Source organism: Mesoplodon bidens (assembly GCF_964165515.1).
Source record: "Mesoplodon bidens genome assembly, contig: HAP1_SCAFFOLD_300, whole genome shotgun sequence".
NCBI classification, from domain to species: Eukaryota; Metazoa; Chordata; class Mammalia; order Artiodactyla; family Ziphiidae; genus Mesoplodon; species Mesoplodon bidens.
In genome coordinates this window covers 266,020-290,956 of record NW_027671414.1, presented here as the reverse complement: position 1 = coordinate 290,956, position 24,937 = coordinate 266,020, and the positions used below count along the sequence as shown (strand labels likewise).

At 51.2% G+C, this 24,937-nt stretch overlaps 2 long non-coding RNA genes and 1 pseudogene across 10 annotated transcripts in view; 2 read left to right on the top strand and 1 right to left on the bottom strand.

Annotated features, from left to right (window-relative positions):
- LOC308611428 overlaps nucleotides 1–13,985 on the top strand; it is a 54,496-nt gene extending 40,511 nt beyond the window's left edge. The window contains exons 2-4 of one of the 8 annotated variants that reach the window (XR_014014898.1): nucleotides 1,942–2,018; nucleotides 2,431–2,673; nucleotides 13,348–13,985. This is a non-coding gene — a long non-coding RNA (uncharacterized lncRNA). Of the gene's footprint in view, nucleotides 1–1,941; nucleotides 2,019–2,430; nucleotides 2,674–3,378; nucleotides 3,869–6,867; nucleotides 7,066–8,994; nucleotides 9,085–11,267; nucleotides 12,442–13,347 lie in introns of those variants that run through there. The other 7 variants (XR_014014899.1, XR_014014900.1, XR_014014901.1 and 4 more) reach the window with 7 other exon arrangements.
- Nucleotides 14–692, top strand: LOC308611429. The gene is made up of 2 exons (XR_014014906.1): nucleotides 14–58; nucleotides 248–692. It is a non-coding gene; the product is annotated as an uncharacterized lncRNA (long non-coding RNA).
- Nucleotides 13,986–15,475: 1,490 nt separating the features above from the next.
- LOC308611425 (phosphoethanolamine/phosphocholine phosphatase-like) lies at nucleotides 15,476–16,669 on the bottom strand (annotated as a pseudogene). Its single transcript has one exon. The product of its transcript is annotated as a phosphoethanolamine/phosphocholine phosphatase-like (transcript).
- Nucleotides 16,670–24,937: the final 8,268 nt, after the last annotated feature.

Below are 24,937 nucleotides of genomic sequence, written 5' to 3'. Positions count from 1 at the left end.
CGCGGACTCAGCGAACTGTGTGGAAGGAGCGGGATGTGTAGAGCTCAGCAGCGGCGAGGTGTGTAGGTCCGAACCGGGGATGGTGACTCCAGACCCCCGCCAACCTTGGGGAAGGGTGCGCGACGGAGGCAGGACCGGGGTCCGGCGATACGCGGCGATGGGGCCCTGGCATTACGAACCAGGAGGGCGGAGGGCTTCTGGCGATCCGATGTCCGATCCCTGCTGTGCTCTTTTGTCGCCCTCACAGCTCCTGTCATGGCTTGGCCAGTTCGGGTCTCCCCCTGTGACTTACGATGAGGGTGCGGCGATGTTTTCCCAGATGTGGTCCCCGTGTAAGGTCTTTGAATACAAGTATTTATTGAGAGTCTGAGTGAATGGGTCAGGCCTGGGGGCCGAGACCAGGAGTCCGGAGTCGTAGGTCCAGGCTCACCCTTCCCTTAGAGCTCCCCAGAGAGCTGAGGGCCCCGAGGGCAAGCTGATGGCTTTCAGCGTATCTTCTCTTCAGTCAAGAGAACTCATCTCTTGGTACTTTTCCCCTTTCTTTTCAGCTGAGGTTCATTCTCCCCTCCCTTGTCACCCTTTCCAAATTCTCATCCTGAACCCACTGCTTTCTTGGGTAGTTCACCTCCAACGGCTTTCCAGTCAGATACCTCAATTCCGTAAACAGCAGAGAGGAGGGTCCTGCTACAGGTTTGTGTCTTGTCTCACAAAGCCACGGTCAGGCAGAATATTTTACTTTAATTCAGTTGTTCAGGTTGCCAAAAAGCCTTAGACAACAGGTACTTCCTGAACGGATACCGAAAATGGGTGTCCGATCATTTCTGTAATTTCCAGTGTCTTGGGTAGGAGATAAGGTAAACGTGGATTAATCACCTGGGAGGTTCTTAACATCTGGCGAAAGGGTTTTACTTTCATCAGACACCGTTATAGAGATAAATACTATCAAATTTCAAATAGCATTTTGATACACGATAGACGTTCTGGAGAGTTGAATGCTAAGCCAGCAGAGGAGAGGGTTTTGAGTCCTCATGGGTGAACAGAGTCATTGGAAAGAGCAGTGGCTCCTGAGTGAGGGTGATTTTGCCATCACCCGTCCTCCAGAACGTTTGACAATGGCTGGAGACAGTTTTCTTTGTCACATCCGGGGTGTGGGGGCGGGTGGGGCGGTGCTGCAGACATCTAGTGGGTAGTGGCCAGGATGCTACTACATATCGTACAAGGCATAGGACAGCCCTCCCCACCACCCCAAAAGAATTATCTGGCCCAAAATGTCAATAGTGTGCTATGGAGAAACCTTGGATAGAGGCTGAGGACTGAAGAGAGGCTGAGGTTGTCCCATGTACTCTCCCTTCAGGTAGTCAGTCACATTTGCCAGACCCTTGTGTGGCCCTGCCCCTTTCCCAGAATCTGTAGCAGGCACACTGATGCCATTGCTTGTCATGGCCTTGGGATGAGAAAACCTTGGGGGCTCCTCAAAGTCATAAACACAGGAAGGAAGGAGTGATTTAGGAGGGTGACGTGGGAGAAGAGAGCTTTAGGAAGAACAAAATTGTCCTCATGTGTTTGGGAAATGTGCCAGATGGAAAAGAGATGAGGTGTGCCATGGGGTGTACCATTGCAGAAGGCAGACTGGGACTGATGCGTGACAGGGAGTCAGATTCTGAATTTGATATAGACTGCTGTAACAACTTGAAGTGCGTATATGTGTCTAGAGAGTGCTGGGTTTTCTGTCACTGTAAAGTTCATGTATAGGCTGATGACCACTGATTGGTGGTATGATAGAGGGGAGTTGATATAAAGGATGCTCTAAGATACTGTGATTCTACACCACTTTTACGATTCTTTCCCAGAACCCGGAGCTCCTCGTTCGTTAGCTGAAGTGCTCGTTGGATGTCTGCTGTGACATGTTTCATCCATTTACATGTGCCACTCATTTTTCAGGTACAAAACAAAGAATCGCTTTGCACAAAGCCAGAAGGGCTACACTGAAAGAATGATCAGAAAAGAATAATACATAGGTATGTATTTGCATTGACTTTCTCCAAATATTTGAGACAGGGTAGCTGGTTAGTGGCTGCTTTCTCGTGCTTGAGCCCTTACAACGTGATCTCCTCCGAATGTCATAGGGATAGGAGCCTGTCTGAGCCTGTGTGTCTCTGCCCGTGGCCCCTAGTTTCTTCGTGTCATTGCTTTAGATACTGTGTAAGGCCCTTCTCTTTTCCTCCGATCACAGCAGACATTGAGTAACCTCTAGTTCTGACTGAGATGCATATTTCACAGTATAGTACTTTAGAAATGAGAAAGGTTTACTTATTGTGGAAACAAATGTAGGCTCCTGGGAGTGTTAGTGTCACTTGGTAATGTTTTTCCCAGGGCTGCCATGGTAACTGACTTTGCCTGGTTACTCCCTACGTTTTCCATTCGGCGCAGCAGGCCCACCGCTAGGCCTCTCACCTGAGAAGTCCAAAATCGGGAAGACACAGGCTGTATCAGTTGCACTGCAGACTTATTCACAGTAGCCAAGATGGTGAAGCAACCAAAATGTCCATCAACAGGTGAATGGATAAAGAAGAAGAGGTCCATGTACACAATGGAATATTCACCATGGAGAACAATGAATTACTGCTCTTTGAGGCACCACAGATGAGCCTAGAGATAATCATGGAACATGAGGTAAGTTGGAAATCAAAAGACCTATATCCTATGATATTACTTAGAGGTGTTATCTAATAACTGACCCACAGGAAAATATTTCCACAGAGAAAGACACTCACAGCTGTAGGAAAAAATTATACTTATCTAAAAGGAAAGGTGGGAGGAATGGATAAATGAAGATCAGTGTTATGTATACCAATACATAACAAAGACCGACCATATAGCAAGGGAGGTCTACGGAACACTGTGTAATATTTTGCATGGGAAGAGGATCTGTATATGAATAGACATATATAATGTACAAATGATCCAGATTGTGTACAGCTAGGACAAACATTATTCTAATAATTACCCCGATTACAAAAATTAAGACAACCAACAAGAAGTAATGAGACATAAACGTACGGGGGTTTCTCCTGGCACATTCCATTCTAATTTACAACCTAGGAACACGACTTCCAGAAAGCCTCTCCTGCCCTACTACCCAGATTGGGGAATGGAGAAATGCTGCCTCCTTGTGACCGTTTCACACAACAGCAGCTTTAAACCCACTGCTAATGGTCACTAACTATTCACCAAACGTGCAGTTCTGTAATGGCACCTGTCCACCAAAAAATTCCTGGGGTCGAAAACCGAATAGGAAATTCAAGAGGGCAACCTTCCAAGAAGACAATTTCAAGAGGTATATTGTATGCACACTTTGTTCTCCTTTTTTTTAAACAGAAACAAAAACGGCTTGGAAAAATGATGAATTTTAGGTATTTGTAAAGACACGCAAACCCAAATTACAAAAACCTATCAGCTCACAGCAGTCAGAATGGCCATTAGCACAAATGCTGCAAGCAATAAATGCTGAAGCGATTGTGGAGAAGTGCGTACCCTCCGTTCTAAGGGGGACGTGGTAAGAGCCACTAATGAAAACACAATGGAGGTGCTTTGAAAAGGGAAACATTGCGCTACCAGGCAATCAATCATACCCACTGCTGGACCTGTCACCTGAGAAAATGAGAATCAAAACCTCACAGACTGGCAATTCTGCACTCCAGCAATACTTACCATAGCCAACACTTGGAAGCAACGAAAATGTCCATCAACAGAGGAGTGCACCAAGAAGCAGTGGTCCATGTACACAATGGAATATTACTCCAATAAAAAGTATAAATTAAATTTAAAAACAAACATAAGTAAGGAGACGTAAGCATTTGGGGGTTTATCCGGGCACATTCCTCTCTAATTTATAACCGAGGAACACCACTGGCAGGAAGGTCTGTTTCCCTAGTACCAGCGTGGAGAACGTAGAAAGGCTGCCACCCTCTGGCCGTTACCTGCAAAAGCAGCTTTAAAGCCTGTGCTAATGGTCACTTCATGTGAACAAGTACTGCAGGGCTGTAAATGAGACCTGCCCACAAAATGCCTTGAGGGAGGTAATGGCCAAAAAATTTCAAAATGTGACTCATACTTTAAGAAAACACTTTGAAGAGCTAAGCTGTAATCACAGTTTGAAAAATAAAATGGACATGCCTTAAAGCTTAATTTCAACGGATTATGAGACACACGCAAATTCAGCTACAAAGAGGTTTTAGCTGGTACACCTCAGAATAACCATCAGCAAGAAACCTATAAACAATAAATGCTGAAGTGTTTGTGGAGAAATGCATAACCTCAAGTTTCAGTTGGACGTACCCTTGAAAGATCCACTAATGAGAACAGAATGGAGATGCCTTTAAAAGGTACACGTTGAGCTACAATATCATTCAGCAGGCCCATTCCTGGACCTATAACCAAAGAAGACAGAATTGGAAAGGCACAGGAAGGCAAATGTGCACTGCACAGTATTACAATAGCCAAGATATGGAAGTAACCAAAAAGTCCATCAACAGATGAGTGGACAAAGAAGAACTGGTACAAGTACAGACAAAATATTAGCCAAGGAAAAAAAGGACACATTGCCCTGTGCAGCACCGTAGATGATTCTAGATGTAATCACACAACCTGGAGTATGTCAGAAAGAGAAAGACACATATCGTATGATATCCTTATAGGTGTTACCTAAAAATTGATACCAGTGAAGATATTCCCACAGAGAAGGGCTATCAGAGATTCATTAAACAAATTTATGGTTCACCAATGGAAAGGTGTGAGGATTGGATACATTAGGATATTGGGGTTAACAGACGTATACAAACACAGGTGAAATATATAATCACCAAAGACCTACGGAATACCAAGAGAAGACTATTCAACATTCTGTCATAACGTACATGGGATAAGGATCCCAGGAAGAATAGACATATGTTTATGTGTAAAAGAACCACATCTTGCACACCTAGAACAAGCCAAACACTGTAATCAAACTTGCTGTGATAAAAAATAAAAATTAAATAAAAACAACGAACAAGAAGTAGTGAGACATAAACTTGAGGGGCTTTCTCCTGGCACATTCCATTCTAAGTTATAACCTAGAACACGACTTCCATTGAGGCTCTGTTGCCCTAGTAACCAGATTTGGTAAAGGAGAACTGCTGCCACCTTGTGGCCGTTTCACACAACAGCAGCTTTAATCCCAGCGCTAATGGTCAGTTGATATTCAAAATCATTGTAGGCCTGTAAATGACACCTGCCCTGAAAACAAATCCTGGGGTCCTATATAGACCAAAAATTCAAAAGACGTCCATATTTCAAACCGACAGTTTCAAGAGGCATAATTTATGCACATTTGGCTTCTGTTTCTTTTCCTTTCTTTGTTTCTTAAAAAATTGGGAACGGAAAAGGGCTGAACATCAGGAATTAATAAAGCCATGCAAGTCCAGTGTACGAAAACGTTCACCTCACAGCCGTCAGAATGATTATCAGCAAAAAAAGGTCTAAAAGAATAAATGCTGAAGGGGTTTTAGAGAACTGTATACCCTTTAGCTGCTGGTGGGATGAAACCTGGTAACAGCCAGTAGTGAGACCAGATTGGAGGTGCGTTTAGGGGTAAAAATGGAGCTACCATGTGATCTTGTAGGCCCACTCATGGGGTTATCACCTGATTAGACCAGAATCAAAAAGACACAGGCTGGCAATCCTGCACTGCAGCAACATGTACCATCCCAAGACCTGGAAGAAACCAAAATATCCATCAACAGAAAACTGCACCAAGAAGAAGTTGTCCATGTACACAATGGAATATTAGCCATGAAAAAGCATGGAACAGTGCCGTTGGCACCACCATAGAAGGATCTACAGATAATCACCCAACATGAAGTAAGAAAGAAACCGAAAGACAGACATCCTATGACATCACTTATAGGTGTTACCTAAAAATTGATACCCATGAAATAATTTCCAAGAGAAGGACACACATAGATTCAGAAAACCAAATTATGTTTAACCAAATGGAAAGGTGTAAGGAATGTATGAATTAGGATATGGGGGTTAACAGACATGTACTAATACATATGAAATATATAATCACACAATACCTATGGAATACGAAGAGAGGTCTACTCAACACTCTATAATAACATACACGGGAAAGGATCCAAAGAGGAATAGACAGATACATTGATAGGATGAACCAGAGACTGTACACCTAGGAGAATCTACATTTTTATCAAATTTGCTCTGATAATTAATAAAAATTAAATTTAAAAAGCAAACAACAATTTAGGATATATATGCTCTTGGGGCTTTGCGCTGGCACATTCCACTCTAATTTGCTGCTTACTAACACAATTTCCAGGAAAGCTCCGTTGCCCAAAAACCCAGAGTTGGAAATGTAGAAATGCTGCCGCCTTGTGGCCATTTCCCACAAGAGCAACTTTAAACCCACCGCTAATGGTCACTTAACATTCAGAAGGACTCAGGACTGTAAAGGACACCCGCCCTAAACAACTGTGCGGAGGTAGGGAATGGCCAAAAAAATTCAAAACTGCAAATTTTTCAAGAAAATAATATGAAGAGGTTAATTTGGCTCACTCTCTTTAGGAAAACGGATAAAAGCCCAACCTCAGTAATTATTAGACTCGTGCAAATCTAATCTACAAAAAGGTTTCAACTCACACCAGTCAACTGGCCATCAGCAAAAAGACTACAAACAATAAATATTGAAGGGGTTTTAGAGAACACTGTACCCTCTAGCTTCTGGTGAGATGTAAAGTGGTAACAGCCAATAATGAGAACAGAAGGGAGCTGCAATTAAAATAAAACTTGAGGTACCATTCAATCCAGCAGTCACACCACTGGGCCTCTCACCTGAGACCTGAATCGAGAAGACCCGGGCTGCAAAATCTGCACTGCAGCCTTATTCACAATAGCCAAGACAGTGAAGCAACCAAAAGGTCCATCAACAGATGAACAGATAAAGAAGAAGTGGTCTATTTATACAACAGAATATTAGCCATGGAAAACAATGAAACACTGCTATTCGAGGCACCATAGATGAGCTTGGAGATAATCACAGAACATGCGGTAAGTCAGCAAAAACCTATATCCTATGATATCACTTATAGGTGTTAACTAATAACTAACACAAATGAACATATTTCCACAGAGAAAGACACTCACAGACTTAGAAGTATGCTTATCTAAAAGGACAGGTGGGGTGAATGGAAAAATTAAGATTAGGGTTACCATACGTGTACAAATACCTATTAAATACATATATCAAAAGACCGACCATATAGCAAGTGAGGTCTATGGAACTGTGGAGACGTCCCAATCACCTGACTGCCCTCCGACCTGCCGTGAATTGGAGACTGAGACCAGGCATGCCTCTCTCCTTCTCCATTCACTCAGGGACAGACTGGGGGTCATGGGAACCTCAGAATCGAAACCAGATTCTAAGACACCCCTGGGGTGTCTCCTAGCCAATTTTACAGCCCTCGGTTTCTCCCAAGTTCTCCGTTGCCGACGGCTTATTTTCTATTCCACTGTGGTCAGGCCACAGTATCCTCTAGACAATCAATCCAAATGGCCTCCTGAAGGGACTTTCAATTTTAACATCCTCCGTGATCTAGATAATTACTGCCGCAGGATGGGCAAATGATCCGAGGTCCCCTATGTTCAGGCCTTCTGGTATTTACGCTCCCGCCCCTCCCTCTACGTCGATTGTTCCACTTCCCAGATCTTTCCTGCCAAACAGGCATCTCCTACATCCAAGTCCCTAATTTCCTTTGATGATGACTCCTCTCCACTAGGCGACCCACCCGAATCTCTCGCCTCTCCCCCCTCCAGAGCTCCTCTCCAGCCTCCACCCAACCCTGAAGCGGTCCCTCCTCATCCCGCAGCCGCTCCGGCCCATCCAACTGCTCCCCCGCCTCCCTCAACGGTTTCTCCTCCCTCGCCCCTTGCTTCGCCAATTAGTGCACATACACGCTCTCACGACTCCCAAGATCCAAATCTCCTCTGCCCTCTGAGGGAGGTAGAAGGAGCGGAAGGATTAGTTAGAGTTCATGTTCCCTTTTCCCTCCAAGTTCTCTCTCAAATAGAAACGCGATTAGGCTCCTTTTCGGCCGACTCTTCCCGCTACATCAAATAATTTCGCTACCTCTCTCAAGCTTACGATCTAACCTGGTATGATATCTCTGTGATCCTATCTTCTACTCTGACCCCTGATGAGAGGGAAAGAGAATTCAAAGTGCTGCCCGAAACCATGCAGATCAGGTTCACCTTACCGACAACTCCATGCCTGTCGGAGTGACTGCTGTACCTGGTACCAATCCAGGCTGGACTTATCAGGATGGGCAAGATGGCCGTCATAAACACGACCTCATGATCCAGTGCCTCCTGGCTGGCATGCAGGCTGCTGCTCATAAGGTAGTCAATTTTGAAAAACTAAAGAGATAATCCAAGAACCTAACGAAAATCCAGCTATCTTTCTCAATCGCCTAACAGCGGCCTTAACTTTCTACACCCAGCTGGATCCCGACATCCCGACAGGGGCAGCGGTCCTAGCCATCCATTTTATCACCCAATCAGCCCCGGACATCCGAAAGAAATTAAAACGGGCAGAAGATGGCCCTCAAACCCCTATTCGAGATCTGGTAAAGATGGCCTTTAAAGTCTACAATGGCCGTGAGGATTTGGCAGGATCCAGCTGACAGGCTCGGATGCACCAGAAGGTGGCCCTCCAAACCCAACCTCTTGTTGCCGCCCTAAGGCCGGCCATCTCCCATGTATCACAGCATCCATGGGGTCCACAAAAGGCAACCCCGCCGGGGGCCTGCTTCAAATGCAGAAAAGAAGGCCACTGGGCTCGCCAATGTCCCAATCCCCGACCTCCTTCTAAGCCCTGTCCCAGCTGCAGGTTAACGGGCCACTGGAAGAGTGACTGCCTTACGACTGGCCCTCCCTCAGCGTCTCCACGTGGGGGGCGGGCCGACCCAATGGCATTACCACTCGAACTGCTGGGATTGGCTGACGACTGACGGCACCCGGACTCGAAGACCCCCATTACCCTCGCCGAGCCCAGGGTAACGCTACAGGTAGTGGATAAGTCCATCTCATTTCTGGTGGACACGGGGGCTACCTATACGGTCCTGCCTACTTATTCTGGGCCAGTTACTCCTTCCCAGATCTCGGTCATGGGTATTGATGGCAAACCATCCTTCCCACTCCAGACCAGTCCACTCCCATGTCATATCGAAGGACTCACTTTTACTCATTCCTTCTTAGTGATACCATCCTGCCCAGTTCCCTTGCTAGGCCGAGATGTCCTTTTCCACTTAGGGGCCTCCCTCCAGCTGGTTAGACTTGACGCTAAGGTCCCCTCCTCCCAACTCCTGCTTCCTCTTCTCGGCCTGTCTCTAGAACCCTCCCCCTCCTATCCCCCTCTTCCAATCACACCAACCCCATCAATCCCCAAGTCTGGGATACTTCTAAGCCCATAATAGCAACACACCATTCCCCCGTCCTCATCCGCCTAAAGAACCCCTCCAAATTTCCATCAAGGCCCCAATTTCCCATCTCTGAGACTCACCTTAGGGGCCTACAACCTATTATCACCAGACTCCTAAGCCAGGGACTCCTTATCCCCACTGACTCTCCCTGAAACACCCCCATCCTGCCTGTCCGCAAGGCCTCTGGGGATTATCGCCTGGTCCAGGACCTCCGACTAATCAATGAGGCCATAATTCCTCTGCACCCAGTAGTACCAAACCCATACACCTTGCTCTCCCATATCCCCCCATCCACAACCCAGTTTACGGTTCTGGATCTCAAAGATGCCTTTTTCACTATCCCCCTACATCCCGACTCCTATTTCCTCTTCGCCTTTACCTGGACGGATTCGCATACTCATACTTCCAGTCAGCTCACCTGGACGGTTCTTCCCCAGGACTTCTGCGACAGTCCTAACTTCTTCGGTCAGGCGCTGGCACGGGACCTCACTTCCTGCTCCGGTACCCCCAGCACACTCCTTCAATATGTAGATGACCTCCTCCTTTGTAGCCCATCTCTCAGCCTCTCAAGACAACATACTGCAGATCTCCTCAATTACCTTGGCTCTCGCGGTTATCGGGTCTCCCCAGCCAAGGCTCAGTTATCTGTATCTTCTGTAACCTACCTGGGGCTCCATCTTACCCCTACCACAAAAGATCTAACAGCCGATCGCACCCGGATTATCCGTGAACTCCAGCCTCCGGGAAATTCTCTCCTTTTTGGGCCTTATAGGATTTTTCTGACACTGAATCCCTAACTTTGCTCTCCTCACTAAACCCTTATATCTAGCCGCTAAGGAAACCCCTCAAGGACTCCTCACCTCTCCTTCCGCCGTTCAACAGGCCTTTCTCACCCTCCGTAACGCTCTGGTATCTTCTCCTCCCCTTTCTCTGCCCAACCCAAACTGACCTTTTCACCTTTTTGTGGATGAACGGGCCGGAATAGCCACTGGACTCCTTGCCCAGCCTGTAGAGCCTTCCTACCGCCCCGTGGCTTACCTCTCCAAACAGCTAGACCCAACCATTCAGGGATGGCAACCATGCCTTCGGGCCCTAGCAGCAGCAGCCGAACTGACCAAACAAACACTACAGATACTCAACCACACAGGAATAGGTAACATCTCCAACTGCTTTCTATGTGCCTCGCTTGGCCGTCCACCCTTGGCTGCTGTCCCACTCGACCAGCCCTTCAATTCTACTTCCTACACATCCCAAAACCCACCTTTTTCCCCGTTAAAAGTCCCCATATTCCTTGATTCAAAAAAATCTCACTATCTGTTATGGCAGCCGCCCAAATCTACCTGATACTGGGTTTCTTTGCAACACATCCCTCACGGTAAACACATCAATTGAAGCACCACCAGGCATGTTTTTGTGGTGCAATGGTTCCCTCACAAGAGATCAATTCTTCCTCCCCCTTCCCATGTATCCCCGTTACTCTCGTCCCACAACTCACACTGTATAGCCAAGACGAATTTTCCTCGCTAATCACGCCGCTCTTTACCCAACAAAAAAGAGCTATCTTTCTTGCTCTGGTCGCAGGCATCTCTCTCGCCTCCTCCCTGGTCGCTGCAGGCCTCGGGGGCGGGGCGGGGGGGAGCTCTAACACATAGTGTTTCAACATCCCGCGACTTAGAACATAAACTCCAGCTAGCCATTGAAGGCTCCGCCGCCTCCATCTCCTCTCTCCAGTGCCAAATCACCTCCATAGCCCGAGTCGCTCTCCAGAATCGACGAGCCCTGGATCTCCTGACGGCCGACAAAGGTGGTACCTGCCTCTTCCTACAGGAGGAATGCTGCTGTAAACGTCCTCCATCGCTTAAGAGAAGAACTCCAACGCAAACGCCAACAGTCCGCCTCCCCAATTCCCGATTGGTGGCGATCCACCCTCTATACCTGGCTAACACCAATCTGAGGCCCCTTAATTCTCATCTGTATCTTGCTCATGTTTGCCCCGTTTTCTTAGGTTCCTTCGCCGGCGCATGGAGGAAGTCTCTCGGGTGGCCACAAACCAAATGTTCCTCGGTCCTTACACCTTGCTTCCTACAGAAACCCCCACTGGTCTCCCCTAAGCCTCGGACCTCTGGTCGCCCGACCCCCCTTTCGACGCCCCCATTCAGCATGAAGTAGCCAGAGATCGGAACGCCGCCCCATTACACCAAAGATGTCGGGATGTAAGGCCAACTGGCCCGAGGCAGGGGAACGCAATCAGATTCACAGGTTGCATCAGACCGAAACTCTCCGGACCACCCAGTTCCAGAAACTGACCTGGAGACATTCCAGACCACCCAGTTCCAGGAACTGACCTGGCGGCCCAGCCTTCTCGCCTTTCGAGGGACGGGACTAGCGGTCCCAAGACTGATGTAACCGGCACCAGATAGTGCCACGACACCCGAAGAGACCACCAGATAAGGAATACCCTGCGCCCTCCCAGATTCACCACACCCTTTTCCCTTCCCCTATAAAATCTTGCCCAGCCCTCGCCCGGGGGCGACTTCTCTGGCCCCTTTCTCTCGGACCAGTGAACCTCGTCCGGCAGCGCCCCCTAATAAAGCTCACTTGAAGCTTTCCTCTGTTTCGCGATGCCGTTTGTTAAGATCCGACCTTACACTTACACATCAAGGATGGCTCTGAGCTGAATTTCTGCAAAACAAGACTATCCCGTGCAAAGAACCCAGTAGAGCTTTGTATCCCATCAGCTACAGGAAGAGAATGGCTGCAGGCTACTGAAAGCCAGCAGCATTTACAACTTAACTCCCATGGCCTCTGCAGTGGTACGTCTGAGTTTTCTGTTTCTGCCCCTGTACCAAACAGCTCTGGTGTAATTCCTCGTTCCTTCCTCCACCCACCCCCACCAACCCCTGTCCCCTTACCTGCGGTCCGCAGCCCTCCGCTCCGCGCTCGGATGCCGCTGGGGTGCCAGGGACCCACAGGACGGGTCGTTCCCAGCCGCCGGGCGCTGGCCCTCTAGACCCCCGCTGGCTCGCGTGGCGCCGACGGCGAGGAGCCCCAAGGAGGCCCCGCGCCAGGTGCGCTCTGGCCGGGACGCCCACTTCCGGGACACGCTCCTCCAGGAGAGGCGCGCAGACCGCCGCCGCGCTCAGGTGACCCGCAGCCAATGCCGAGCAAGACCCGCCCCGGCGGCGCCGCGTCCCCGCGGCGCAGCACCATCTCGGCGCTCCAGGCACGGGCGCCGGGGTGCGGGCGTCTCCTCTCCTGAGAGGCAGCTAGCGATGCCCCGGGGCGCGGGCCCCTGCGGCGCGGAGACCGCTCCAGGCTGGACTCATCGACACCAACGCCGCCAGGAGGAGCGCTTGGCGGGACTCGGCAAACAACCCAATGTTTTAAATGGAAAAAGGACTTCAAAAGACCCTTCTCCAGATAAGACATACAAATGGTCAGCAAGCACATGAAGAGATGTTAATCGTCATTAGTCGTGATGAAATGCAAGTTAACACCACAACGCCGACCCCTCCACACACTAAAACGCCTACAATCAAGAAAGCTAAAAATAACAAATGTTGGCAAAAATTTAGAGAAACTGATACACAATTTTCCATAGGGAAAATGAATAACTTCCGGAGGTGGATGCTGAGACTATTTGCACAACAACGTGAATGTAGTTAATGCCATAGAACTGTATGCTCAAAATGATTTAAATGGTAAATGTTATGTTATGTGGGGGGTTTTAACATAATTTAGCCCCTGCTTTATACCAGACCCCAGAGTCAAAGCTTCTCATCCATTTTCTCACTTTTACTTCACCTCCTAGGATCTTCACACTCCCATTTAACAGACGAAGCTGAGCCTGAGAGGTTAAACTAAGTGACTTGCCCAAGGCTCACTCGACCAAGTCTACACTATTCAATGTTACTGTATTTACTGAACACCTACTAGAGCATCTACTGAGCAATACCTCCAGCACCTGCCAGAGACATTGTGGGAAGACCAGGATGAACGGGGGCTGAAAGCAGATTACAAAACATGGGTAGATCCTGGGGCCCTGCTCTCAAACACTGAAGTTTCTTGGAGTGGAGGGGATGGCCTTTGTCACCCTTGTGGAGCCTTTTATTCCACCCCACCGCACCCCCACAGAGGAGGGAAGCAGCTGGCCTGATACTGAATATTAGCTCAGCTGGGGAGGAGTCCTGGGGCTTTGAAGAAGGCATCTCCTGCCCCACTCCCCACATTGCCCCCTAGAGTCCAGTATGTGGGCACAAGCATCCCTGTGGCGGGGCAGGAGGCACATCTCATGGCACCCCTCTCCTCCCGCCCTGCAGTAATGACACTGTACCCATACACCCGCCAGAAGGACAATGAACTTTCCTTCTCTGAGGGCACCATTATCTGCATCACCCGCCGCTACTCCAATGGCTGCTGTGAGGGCATCGGCTCAGAGGGGTCTGGATTCTTCCCCGGGAACTATGTGCAGCCCAGCTGCTGACAACCTGGGATCTCTGGGATGCTGACCCAAGCACCGCCTTGAGTGAACCTCTTGAGTCCCACACCAAAGCCTGCTCCAGTCAAGACTGGACCAGCCCGGCACGCCTCCTGGGCTGTGAGCTGTGTCTGTTCCTTCCCCCCATTTCAGTGGGAAGGGGTCCTGGTAAAGACAGAGGAGGTACCCAGAGGCCTGCTGGAGACAGGAAAGAACTGGAAGCCAAGGAGTTTGGTGGCCTTACCCACAGGGGACCCTTACGCCATGCAAGACAGGGTCTCCAGCTGCAAGTGCCAACTTTGAATAAAATTCTGATGACCTCCTAATGATTGCCCTGCAGGGCTAGCGGGCCGAGGGACTGAAAGGCAACCCACTTGTAAGACTCCCGCTCATTGAGCCTCCTCTGCCTGCCCTAAGCAGCAGTATCTCCCATCTCCTCGGTGCTCACTGAACCCTCCACACTAGACCCCTGTGCCCCTCTGCGAAGGTGGGCCGCACCCTGCTCTTTTGCCTGTTGCCTGCTTTGTTATGTATTCAGTCTTGGTTCCCCAGGCTGGGCACTCCTCCAAGAGTGGGGACCAGCTCCCTCACTTAAGTGGGGCTCTCTGAGAGCAGAGCTCACCTCGCCCTCATCCCCCAGACGGCAGCGTGAGACATCTCGCTCACCTCCGCCCCTTCACCTCCTTCACAGCTCTGAAACTCCAGAAGAGGGAGGTGGGCCTTGGGTTTCCACTCGCTCTGCTTTACAGCATCATGGCTTTCTGTTCCATACGGGAGGAGGGGGACTCAAAAGGCCCAGTCAGTGGGGCGACTTTGGGTAAGTCCCTGGTTTCTTGCTGCATAGAGGAGGCTGGGGTGCAAGGAGACATCTTCGGGCTCTGTGAGGTCCCTGGCTGGCCAGACCCGAGCCCCGGGACAGTGTGCTACCTCTTTCCACCAACAGGAGGTGACTGTTCCCTCTAGCTTTTTATCCTGTGGGGATGCTAACAGGGTGGGGGGCGGGGGGCAAGGAGTGTAGTGTAAAGTCACAGTAGGTAAAGCAAGATCTAGGCCTGGGACCGTCGGCAGGGAGCACCTCTCTCTGTGGGGAGTCCGATGCGGGGGAGGTCGGGGGGTACATTTCGGGGCCTAGGTCCTCTGGACAGAAGACTGGAGGAGGGAGGCCACGCAGCCCAAGGCAACAGTTAACCACAACGTGGCGGGACATGTTCCTTCTCGACCCTGACAGGGAACCGCGTCCTCCCAGCTGAGAGGACAAGGTTTGTGGAAACACTGCTGCCTGCTCAGATACGCGCGCCACGCTGCTGAAGCCGGACTCCGGAATTCGCTTGCAGTGGAACTGGGGGAGGCAGCCGAGCTGGGTTAACTGCACAGATGGGGACAGCTCCCAACTCCCTCCTCCAGTCCCCAAATGGACCAACCTGGGATTCCAGGAAATCCTGAAGGGATATACCAAAACGAAAGGGAAAGGGAGTAATAAAACTAGCTTTCTCTTTCCCGACCCCCACCGCCCCACCCCCTCCCCGCCCGGGTGGCCCCTGCAGGCCACATCCTCAGCACCTGATGCAGGTGTAGGCGCACTTCGGTGGAGGTTTCCCAGGGCACCACCCTGGCGCGGAAGGAGCTGGGCTCGGCCTTCTGCGCCTCCTGCATAAGGCGGTGCATGGGGTAGTGGCGGCGCGGGAAGGCCACGTCGCCGCCTGCCAGCAGCCCCATGGGGCAGAAGTCATTGGCGCCGTCGCTCACGTACAAAAGGTGCTCGAAGGCCACGCCATCGTGGGCTTTCTCGCGCAGATAGTCGCTGAGCACCTTGTGCTGGCACATGTTGGCGGGGCAGCGAGCGCAGCTGTGCGCGTGGAAGGGCCGCAGCGCCAGCAGCCCCCAAGGGTCGGGCCCCGACGGGTTGCTGAAGATGCAGCAGAACAGGCCGTGGTGGCCGGCGGCGCGCAGCGCACTCTCCACGCCAAAGGTGTTGGCGTCTGAGATGAGAATAATCTCAAAGCAGGCACCCTGCTTGGCCACAAACTGCAGCAGCTCGCCCATGTCGGGCGACAGGGGGATGGCCTCGTAGATGGCGCGCAAGTCCCGCGGCCGCACGCCCTGCTCGCCCAGGTACTGGAAGACGCACTGCATGTACTCGTTGTAGAAGCCCTCACGCTAGGTGGCACGCAGGCTCTCAGGCAGCCGCTGGCCCGCCTCGGCACGCACACGACAGAGTCGTCGCTGTTTTCGTCCACGATAGTCTCGTCCAAGTCGAAGGTCAGGAGGAAGCGTGGCGCGCCGGGCGCAGCCATCCCACTCTCCTCTACCAGCTTTGTCCTGAGCGACCCAATCCTTTTGTGGTCACCAAAAAGAGTCCCTCAGAGGAAAGGGGGACGGGACCTCTGAGCTTCTCCTGCAGGGTGGGGAGCGGCGGCTGCGGAGGTCTGTCCCGGCTGAGTCTGGAGTGTCAAGAGTGGGGAGAGGGCCTAGCTGAGGTATTTGGGCGCAGGATGGAGCAAGGGGTGCTCACGGGAATTGGAGGGGACGCTGTTTCTTATCCGTTCCCGGATTTCTGGGCTCCGGCTCTCACGAGTCCCTCCAGTCCAGAGGGTCCATGAATGCTGTGCATCTGGGCCGTTCCCTCCACTTGCCCCCCATCCCCATGTTATGTATTTTTAACCACAATAAAAAAAATGAATGAAACACTGATAATCCATGTTACAACATGGATAAACATTGAAAACATTCTAAGTCAAAGAAGTCATACTGAAAAGCCCACTCATATCACAACCATCTTGTGTGCTTTAAATCCATAGCAGTTTTGAAAATGAGGGGATGGGACTTCCCTGGTGGTCCAGTGGTTAACACTCTGAGCTCCCAATGTAAGGGGCACAGGTTCGATCCTTGGTCAGGGAACTAAAATCCCGCGTGCACAGTATGGCCAAAAAATAAAATAAAATAAACGTCATTGGCCTGGTTTGGATTATAGCATCGTCCTTGAACCCATCAGAGCACCCATAGGATGGAACAAGGACTTGGCTAAATGTGGATCATATGCCCATCTTCAAGGTGGGTGGAACATAGCATCAACCCTCTGGACTGGACTGGGAACAGGTAAGAAGTTCCCAAAGGAAAGCTGAGGTTCTGGACTTTGGCATGAGAACAGATGCTGGATTGGGGAAAGCGGCAGATTCCACATCACTGATGGCCCACTGCACAGCTATGGGATCTGAAGGCCAAGGAAGGAAGGGGCTGATTTAGGGTCAGGGGCTGCAGCCACCCATCCAGTGCTCTTGCTGTGTGTCCACAACAGCAAGAACCTCTTCCTCTTGCAAAAGGCACAGCCCTCCTTGATGTCTCTGGTGGCAGGAGCCCAGGAGTCACACCTGCCCCCTGGCCACATGACTCACCCATCCCCCAAGAACAATACTGCTCATTTATCCAGTCTCCTCCCTCCTTTACAAAGAGCAGAGACTAAATGCTATGGTAGTTAGGAAATTCTTGCTCAATGAAACAGTGGGAGGCTCAAGGATTATGCCGTATCATGGAATCCATCATTGGCAGCTTTCAGAGACCACATGGGTGCACGTGGCTCTCCAAGACCATGCAGCCTCAGTGTGAAATTGTCCACTGGGTGGCCCAGTTGCTCCCGTATCTCTGACTCTTAATGAGTATGAATATCAGAAGTTTGTTACAGCTGGAAGCCCAAAGGATTGCAAGGCCATGGTCTGCTGTATGGTTGTTGTGTCAGGGACACACTCAAATGTTTAGACGGTTATTACCTCACTTGGCAGGCTATGGGCCTGTGAGGGGGAGGACCTTTTCTCAACCACATGCATGTTAGTAACTGAAACATCCCAAAGGGCTGTCTGTGCTGCCCAGGTAGCGGTTCAATTGCCCAGCAGCAAGGTCAGCTCAGTAATTGGCCACAGAGACTTGACAGGGACCGGACTGGCTTGAGCTGGAGGACCACAGATGACTGCCTGGATGGTCAGAGGTCAAGGGCTGTCCTGAGACTTGATGTCTATTGATGCCCACTCAGATGGGACAAAGGATGCCTGCAGTCCCAGGAGGGCCCCAGCAGCCCTCAGGAGGCAGCACCTGGGGGCTGGTAGGTCGCTGCACCAAGTTCTGTATAAATTCATAACATGACCATGGAGTGAGCTCAGTCAGGCCTGTGCTGGACCCGGGCTGCCCAGGCCAAGTGGGGCCAGCACTCCTCTTTCCAGTTCAGATGGTAGGAGGAAACCCTGTGGGCTTCTGAGGCCCTAACAGCCGTTGACTGAGGTTGAGGTGGATTTGAAACAGTCAGTGACCAGAGCAGACGTTTCGTTCTTCTGCTCTCAGGTTCCAGGACGGGGGTAGATAACCAGCGGCCCAGGTGAACCCCCACTCGTGAGTGACCCCGGGCAAGTCCTGTCCATCCTACAGGACTCAGAGGTGTGGGGTTAGGGGGGCCGTGGGCCAGTTGTGCTTAACACTAACCCACTAACCCTAACGCCGAAATCTCTACTGTTCACTCCCTAACCCTAACCTCCTCATCTCTAATCCTAAACCCTAAGGCTCCTAACCCCTAGCCCCTAGATACTCGACCTTGACCTGTAAACTCCTAACCCTTACCCTGACCCTGACTCAGACCATCTAACCTGACCCTCTAACCCTGACCCTCTAGCCTGCATCCTTTAACTCTAATTCCTCAAAACCTGGGCTCAGCTGAGTGGCTCCATCCAGAGGTGAATCAGGACCTGTCTTTGGGCCCCCACTGCCTCTGCCCTCTCCTCCCCCCAGGAACCAGAAAGCCCTGGGTTGTTGGACTCTCCTGACCAGAGGGGCAGCTGCTCCTGGTCTACCTGCGACCACACCCCCACCTCCTCTGGGGCCCTTGGCCTCTGGACTGTCTGACCTTCAGTCCACCTACAAGAGCCCCGAGACAAATCCAGGTGAGACGCCTACTTCATTGGCACAGGTGGGACCTGGTCCCCATCCTCACAGCCCGGCCAGAAAGCTTTGTGCACACTGTCTCATGAGGCTGCCTGTCCCCAGCCAGCTGGAGGGGTCGGGAGTCAGATGGGGAACCGAAGTGTCCTTGAGGTTGGAGTGTGGGCAGGACAGGGTAGGAGGGGCAAGAGGTGAGGTGTCATCATTCCCAAACCAGGCAGGGAGTGTGTGCTGTGTTTGCATTTCAGACAGGGAAGAGTATGTCAGATGGAGGCTCTGAAGTAGCACACCTTGCAGGCCAACCTACTAGGGCAGGTCTTCCCTAAGCCAACGGGTGGCGCAAAACAACGCAACAAACTGTACATATATCCTTATAATGAATCTGGCAACTGGAAAGGAAACGCCACAGGTCATGGCAACTGAGACACGAGGAGCCCATCCCGCCCGCCCAGCCTTGCGCAGTCTGGAGGTGGAGCCGGGGTAGGCTGGACAGGCAGCTCCCAGCTAAGGCCTGGGCCAGAGAGCCCCAGGAGGCATGGCAACCCGCAGACAATTTCCAGAGCCCACTGCAGCCGGGAGACATTCCCTACAGAACAGCCTCGGGCCCTGTGTGTCCACCCTGTACACAGCACGACCCCGTCGACCCCTGGGCCTCATTCACGGCTGTCTGGCCACCCCTCCCCTCACTCCCTGAGTGCCTGAGCCCCCAGGGCCCCCTTGGCCGAGCCTTCTCTGCACACCTGGCTCTCCTGACTATCCCTGCCTCTCTGAGCACACCGTGTCCTTCCCTGGGGTCTGCGGGTCTGGCTAAGGGTTCCCCCTTGACCCCGGGTAGGCACCCCAGCCAACGCTGACGCTTGCCTTTCCTGCAAGATGGCCCCCTCAGTCTCACCAACTCCAAACTGTGTTGCGTTTACTTCTGGGAAAGAGGGAATGAAGAGGAAGCCCCATTCCGGCCTCACACAAGGTGCGTGCTAACCTTGTGGACCCAAGGGACCACCACAAAGAGGCTGGAAGCCTGGCAGAGGCACAGCCCCTACCGTCACCCCTGTTCCTCGGCCCAGCTTCTCTCTTCTACCATCAAACCCCTCAGCCGCCACCAGAGGAAAAATGTGGGCCTAATCCTGTCACTCTGGTTCCAAAACTGTTCTCTCTGTCTATAAAACGAAGTCAAAGCTAGCTGTCTGGCCACCCTTGCAGCCCCTCTGTGATGCGTCCTCCCCGCGAGCCAGGCACCCAGCCCCTTCCCCTGCCCTCTGCCCCCACCCTCCTCTAGAGCGAGCTCCGTCCACCCCGCTCCTTCAGTTCAGCTCAGCTGCCACCTCCGCTGACCCACCAGCCAGAGGTAACCTCTCCCTCCGCAGACACACCTGGCCTGCAGCTTCTGTGTCCCGCGCCCGGCTGGGCTGAGCAGAGCTGAGAGCACGCGCCTGCTTCACTGTGGACCCCAGGCCCCAGCACATGGCACAGGCTCAGGGATGTTTACTGGACAGATGGATGACCGTGAGGATGAGCAGGCAGATCACTCACGGTAGCGGGTAGTGGTCCTCCTTCTGAGTCTCTACACTTCACCACAAAGTGCTGAGGCCACAGCAAAAGGGAGGGTGGGGGAAGGCGGCACCAGAAAGCCACAACCCGGTGCCTTCCTCATCCCCCCACAGCACGCATGTGTACACACATATGTGCACGAACATGCCCAAGCATACCGGCATTCACACACATGTACACACACACATGAAAAGATGGACTGCAGTCACACACAGGCACACAATCACACGTGCTGTGCATGCAAAAACACGTGCATACACACATGTGCCTGCCTGCACATAAACACACTCACATGCACTCGGATGTACACAGACCTGTGCACAGTCAGCACACACATGCACATGCTTGCGCACACTCACATAATACACAAACAAGCTCAGGAAATTTCACAAAGTTTGTTTGTGTTTCACCCTCCCCAAGAACGAGGAGACACCAGATGGTCCCTGGGAAATAAAGATGGTCACAGCCCTGCACCTGTCACAGAGGCTAGCTGAAGGCTCAAGCACGCTCTGCCCTGCCCAGTCGTGGGGTACAGACCCAGCCTGCTCAGCTGCCTCAGCCGAGCCTTCCGCTGCCCCAGCCGCTCGTGGGAGAAGCAAGTCTGAGTGTCACTTGCAGGTCATGTCTGTGCTACTTCCGGACTGGGGGTCTTGTGTTATCTTGCATGGTATCTGGCTGTGGGCTGAGGCTTACATTTTGCTAACTACTCTTCCATAAGCACTTCACCATATTCCTGAATGCCTATGCCCTCCAGAGGCCCCAGTTTTAGAACCCTGGAGTTGGGAAACAGTCAGCCGTCTCTGTGCACAATCGCAAAGCTGCAGTCTGACCCAAGTCCACTTCTTCTATGTCTTAATGCTGCTCCACCTGGGGCTGATTGCAGAGGTGCTGGGTCTACAGTCCATGAAGATCTGGGAGACATGATCCCCCTCTCGCAGGCCTGCACGGACTTGCCTTTGCCTGTTAGTCCAAGTCATGCTCTATACAACATCTCTGTTTTTCTCCTCTAGAAAAAAATATTCGCAGAAGCAGCAGCATCTCTTTAGACCACAGTCAGGATGACCCTCCTGGAATGAGCCTCAATCCTACCTCAACTGGACTATCTCCTGCCCTCTGCCTGACAAGGACCAGGCCTTGGATGTGGTCAGTCTCCCCTCCAGTCTGACTGGGCCTTTCTGACCAGAGAACCCAGGAATACCCCCTGAGCCTGTGGACTCAAGCACGTGCTGTGGGAAAATGTGCTGATGCATAAAAAAAACGATAGGACTCTCCAAGACCATAAAAAATCACACACAACACAAACCATAAATAACCGCCAGGCTTGTTCTACACTGTGTGAAAACTGTCAATTTTTCACTACACTGGAACATACTCAGAGATGCTCTGGGCCTGGAAGAGCCCCAGGGCACTGGTGCTGCCCAGACTGGAAAGGGCCTCACAAAGCACCTTCTGGATACTCACTGTGGTGGGATGGGGGATCCAGGGAGACTGCATAAGAAGTGGGTATGAGAGCCCAGCCAAGCTCCCAGGCTTCTGGTGCCTGGAGGGTCAGAAAGTTCCAGAGTATTCCCCTTGCTGAACTTGGATTCAGAGTCCCAGGTGCTCTGTGGGCAGCAGAATCCTCCCATGAGGACACTGACCATCTCCTCCAGGCCTCTACCACACAAAGGGTGACCAAACACAGAGCTGTGCCACAGGGACGCGGGCAGGCCAGGGAGCCTGAGGGAGAGGAGGCGGGAAGCGGTAGCAACCCAGTTGCATGGTCTTCTCGTCCCCCTGGAGCCCCTGCCCTGGTGCACAGTTCACTCCCGGGCTCAACGTGAGTGACGCGCTGAGCAGGCCTTAGTCTTAGCGATGTCCAGATCTCTCGGGCCCTCTGCATCCTGTGTTTTGCTGCAGACAGTACACCCTTAGTAACTGCTCAAGTCACGGATCGAGAGGGTCCATGAACGAATGAGCAAGGGAATGAGTGAGCGATGAAGGAACAGAAAAATGGGCAGATGGTGGATCCACGCTGCCATGCTGACCCCGAGAACGAAATGTCACAGGTGTGCATGACTCTCCCACGGAACAGTCTCCACCGCCTCCTGACCCCAAGCCACTTCCTTCAGGACACACTTGCTCCACACCCTAAACTGTACCCTAGCCCTAGCCCGTACCCTAACCCATACCCTAACCCTAACCCGTAGCCATACACTAACCCATACCCGAATCCTAAAACTAAGGCATACAATACACTAACCCATACCCTAAACCTAAACTAACCCTAACCCTGAACCTGACCCTGACCCTAACCCCTAACCCTAAACCTAACCCTAACCAACACTAACACTAACCCTAACCCTAACCTTAACCCTAACCCGTAACCCTAACCCTAAACCTTACCCTAACCTTCAACCTAACCTTAACACTACCCTAACACTCACCTTTACCATAAACCTTACCCGTTCGCTAACACTAACCCTAACCCTAAACCCTAAACCTAACCCTAACCCGACCCTGACCCTAACCCATACCCCAACCCTAACCCGTGCCCTAACCTTAAACTGTACCCTAACCTGTATCCTAACCCTAATCCATACCCTAAGCCTAACCTGTACCCTAACACATACCCTAAGACTAAGCCATAGCCATACCCTAAACTGTACTGTAACCCGTATGCTAACCCTAAGCCTACCCTCTTACCCTAACTCTCACTGTAACCCTTAAACCCTAACCCCAAAACCCTAGTCTTGACTCTGACCCTGACCCTAACCCTAAACCCTAACCCTGAAAGCCTAAAACCCTAAAACCCTAAACCTAACCCTAAACCCTAAACCTTAATCCCTAACCCTACCCCAACCCTAACCCTAACTAACCCTACCCATAACTAACACTAATGCTAACCCTAACCCTAACACCTAACCCTAACCCTAAACCTCTAACCCAAAACCTCTATTCATAACCCTAACCCTAACCCTAACCTAACAAAAGCACCGATGCTACTCCTATCTCAGGCCCTGACACTGTCCCTATATAAAGACTTGCTGCTGTCAATACCTATATCCTGACACAATCCTAAGCTTATATCCTGACCCATCTCTTACTGAAGTCCTGAAACTCTCCCTAAGTGAACCTTGATGCTGTCCCTAAGTGAGGCCCCGAGGCTGTCCGTAACAGACACCCCGATAATATCTTTAACCAACACCCTGATGCCGATCCTACAGAGGCACTTGTGGTGCTACTAAGCCTTTCCCGGACACTGTCCCTAGATAAGGCCCTGACGCTGCTTCTAAATAAGGCCCCGATGTTCTGAGTAACTAAAGCCCTCAAACTATCCCTTGCTCATTTACTGACATAATCCCTAGCCCTTAACCTGACTCGATCCACAGCTAATGTCCTGCCTCTGATCCTACCTGAAGCCCTAATCCTTTCCCTAACTAAGGCCCTGACTAGTCCTAACTCAGGCCCTGACACGATACCTAACAAAGGCTCTGATGCTACTCCTAACTAAGGCCCTGACACTCTCCGTAACTAAGGCCCTGAACCTGCTCCTAACTCAGGACCTGAACATGTCTTTAACTAAGACCCTAATACTGATCCTACAAAGGCCCTGATGCTGCTCCGAAGTCATGACCTGACAGTGTCCCCAGCTAAGGGCCTGATGCTAGGCCTCACTCAGGCCCTGTCACTCTCCCTAAGTCAGGCTCTCATGCTGTCCCTACCTGAAGCCCTGACATTGCTTCTAAAAATGGCCCTGGTACTCTCAGTAACTAACGTCATGACACGATCCTTAGATGTTAATCTGACCCTGTCACTAGCTAATGTCCTCCCTCTGATGATAACTAAAGCCCTGATGCTGCGCCTAACTCAGGCCCTGAATTTAGTCCCAAGTCCGTGACACTGTCCTTAATTAAGGCCTAGATGCTTCTCCTAGGTCAGGGCTTGATACTGTTCCTAACTAAGGCCCTGACACTGTCCCTAACTAAGGCCCTGACACTACACCTAACTCAGGCCCTGACACTGGCCCTAACTAAAGCACTGACACTACTCCTAACACAGGCCCTCACACGATTCCTTTGAAGGCTCTGATGCTAGTCCTAAGGCCCTGACACTGACCCTAACTAAGGCCCTGCTGCCGTCAATATCTAAAGTCCTGACACTATCCTGAGAATATATTCTAACAAATGTCTTAATAACGTCCTAGAACTCTCCTGATGTAAGCCTTGACACTGTCCCTAAGTGAGGCCCTGAGGCTGTCCCTAACACAGGCCCTGAGAATGTCTTTAACAAAGACCCTGATGCTCATCCTACAGAGGCAATTGTGCTGCTTCTAAGCCTGGCCTGACACTTTCCCTAGATAAGGCCCTGACGCTGGTCCTAAATAAGGCCCTGATGCTCTGAATAACTAAGGCCTTCAAACTATCCCTCGCTCATTTCCTAACATTTTCCATAGCCCATAACCTGACTCGATCTG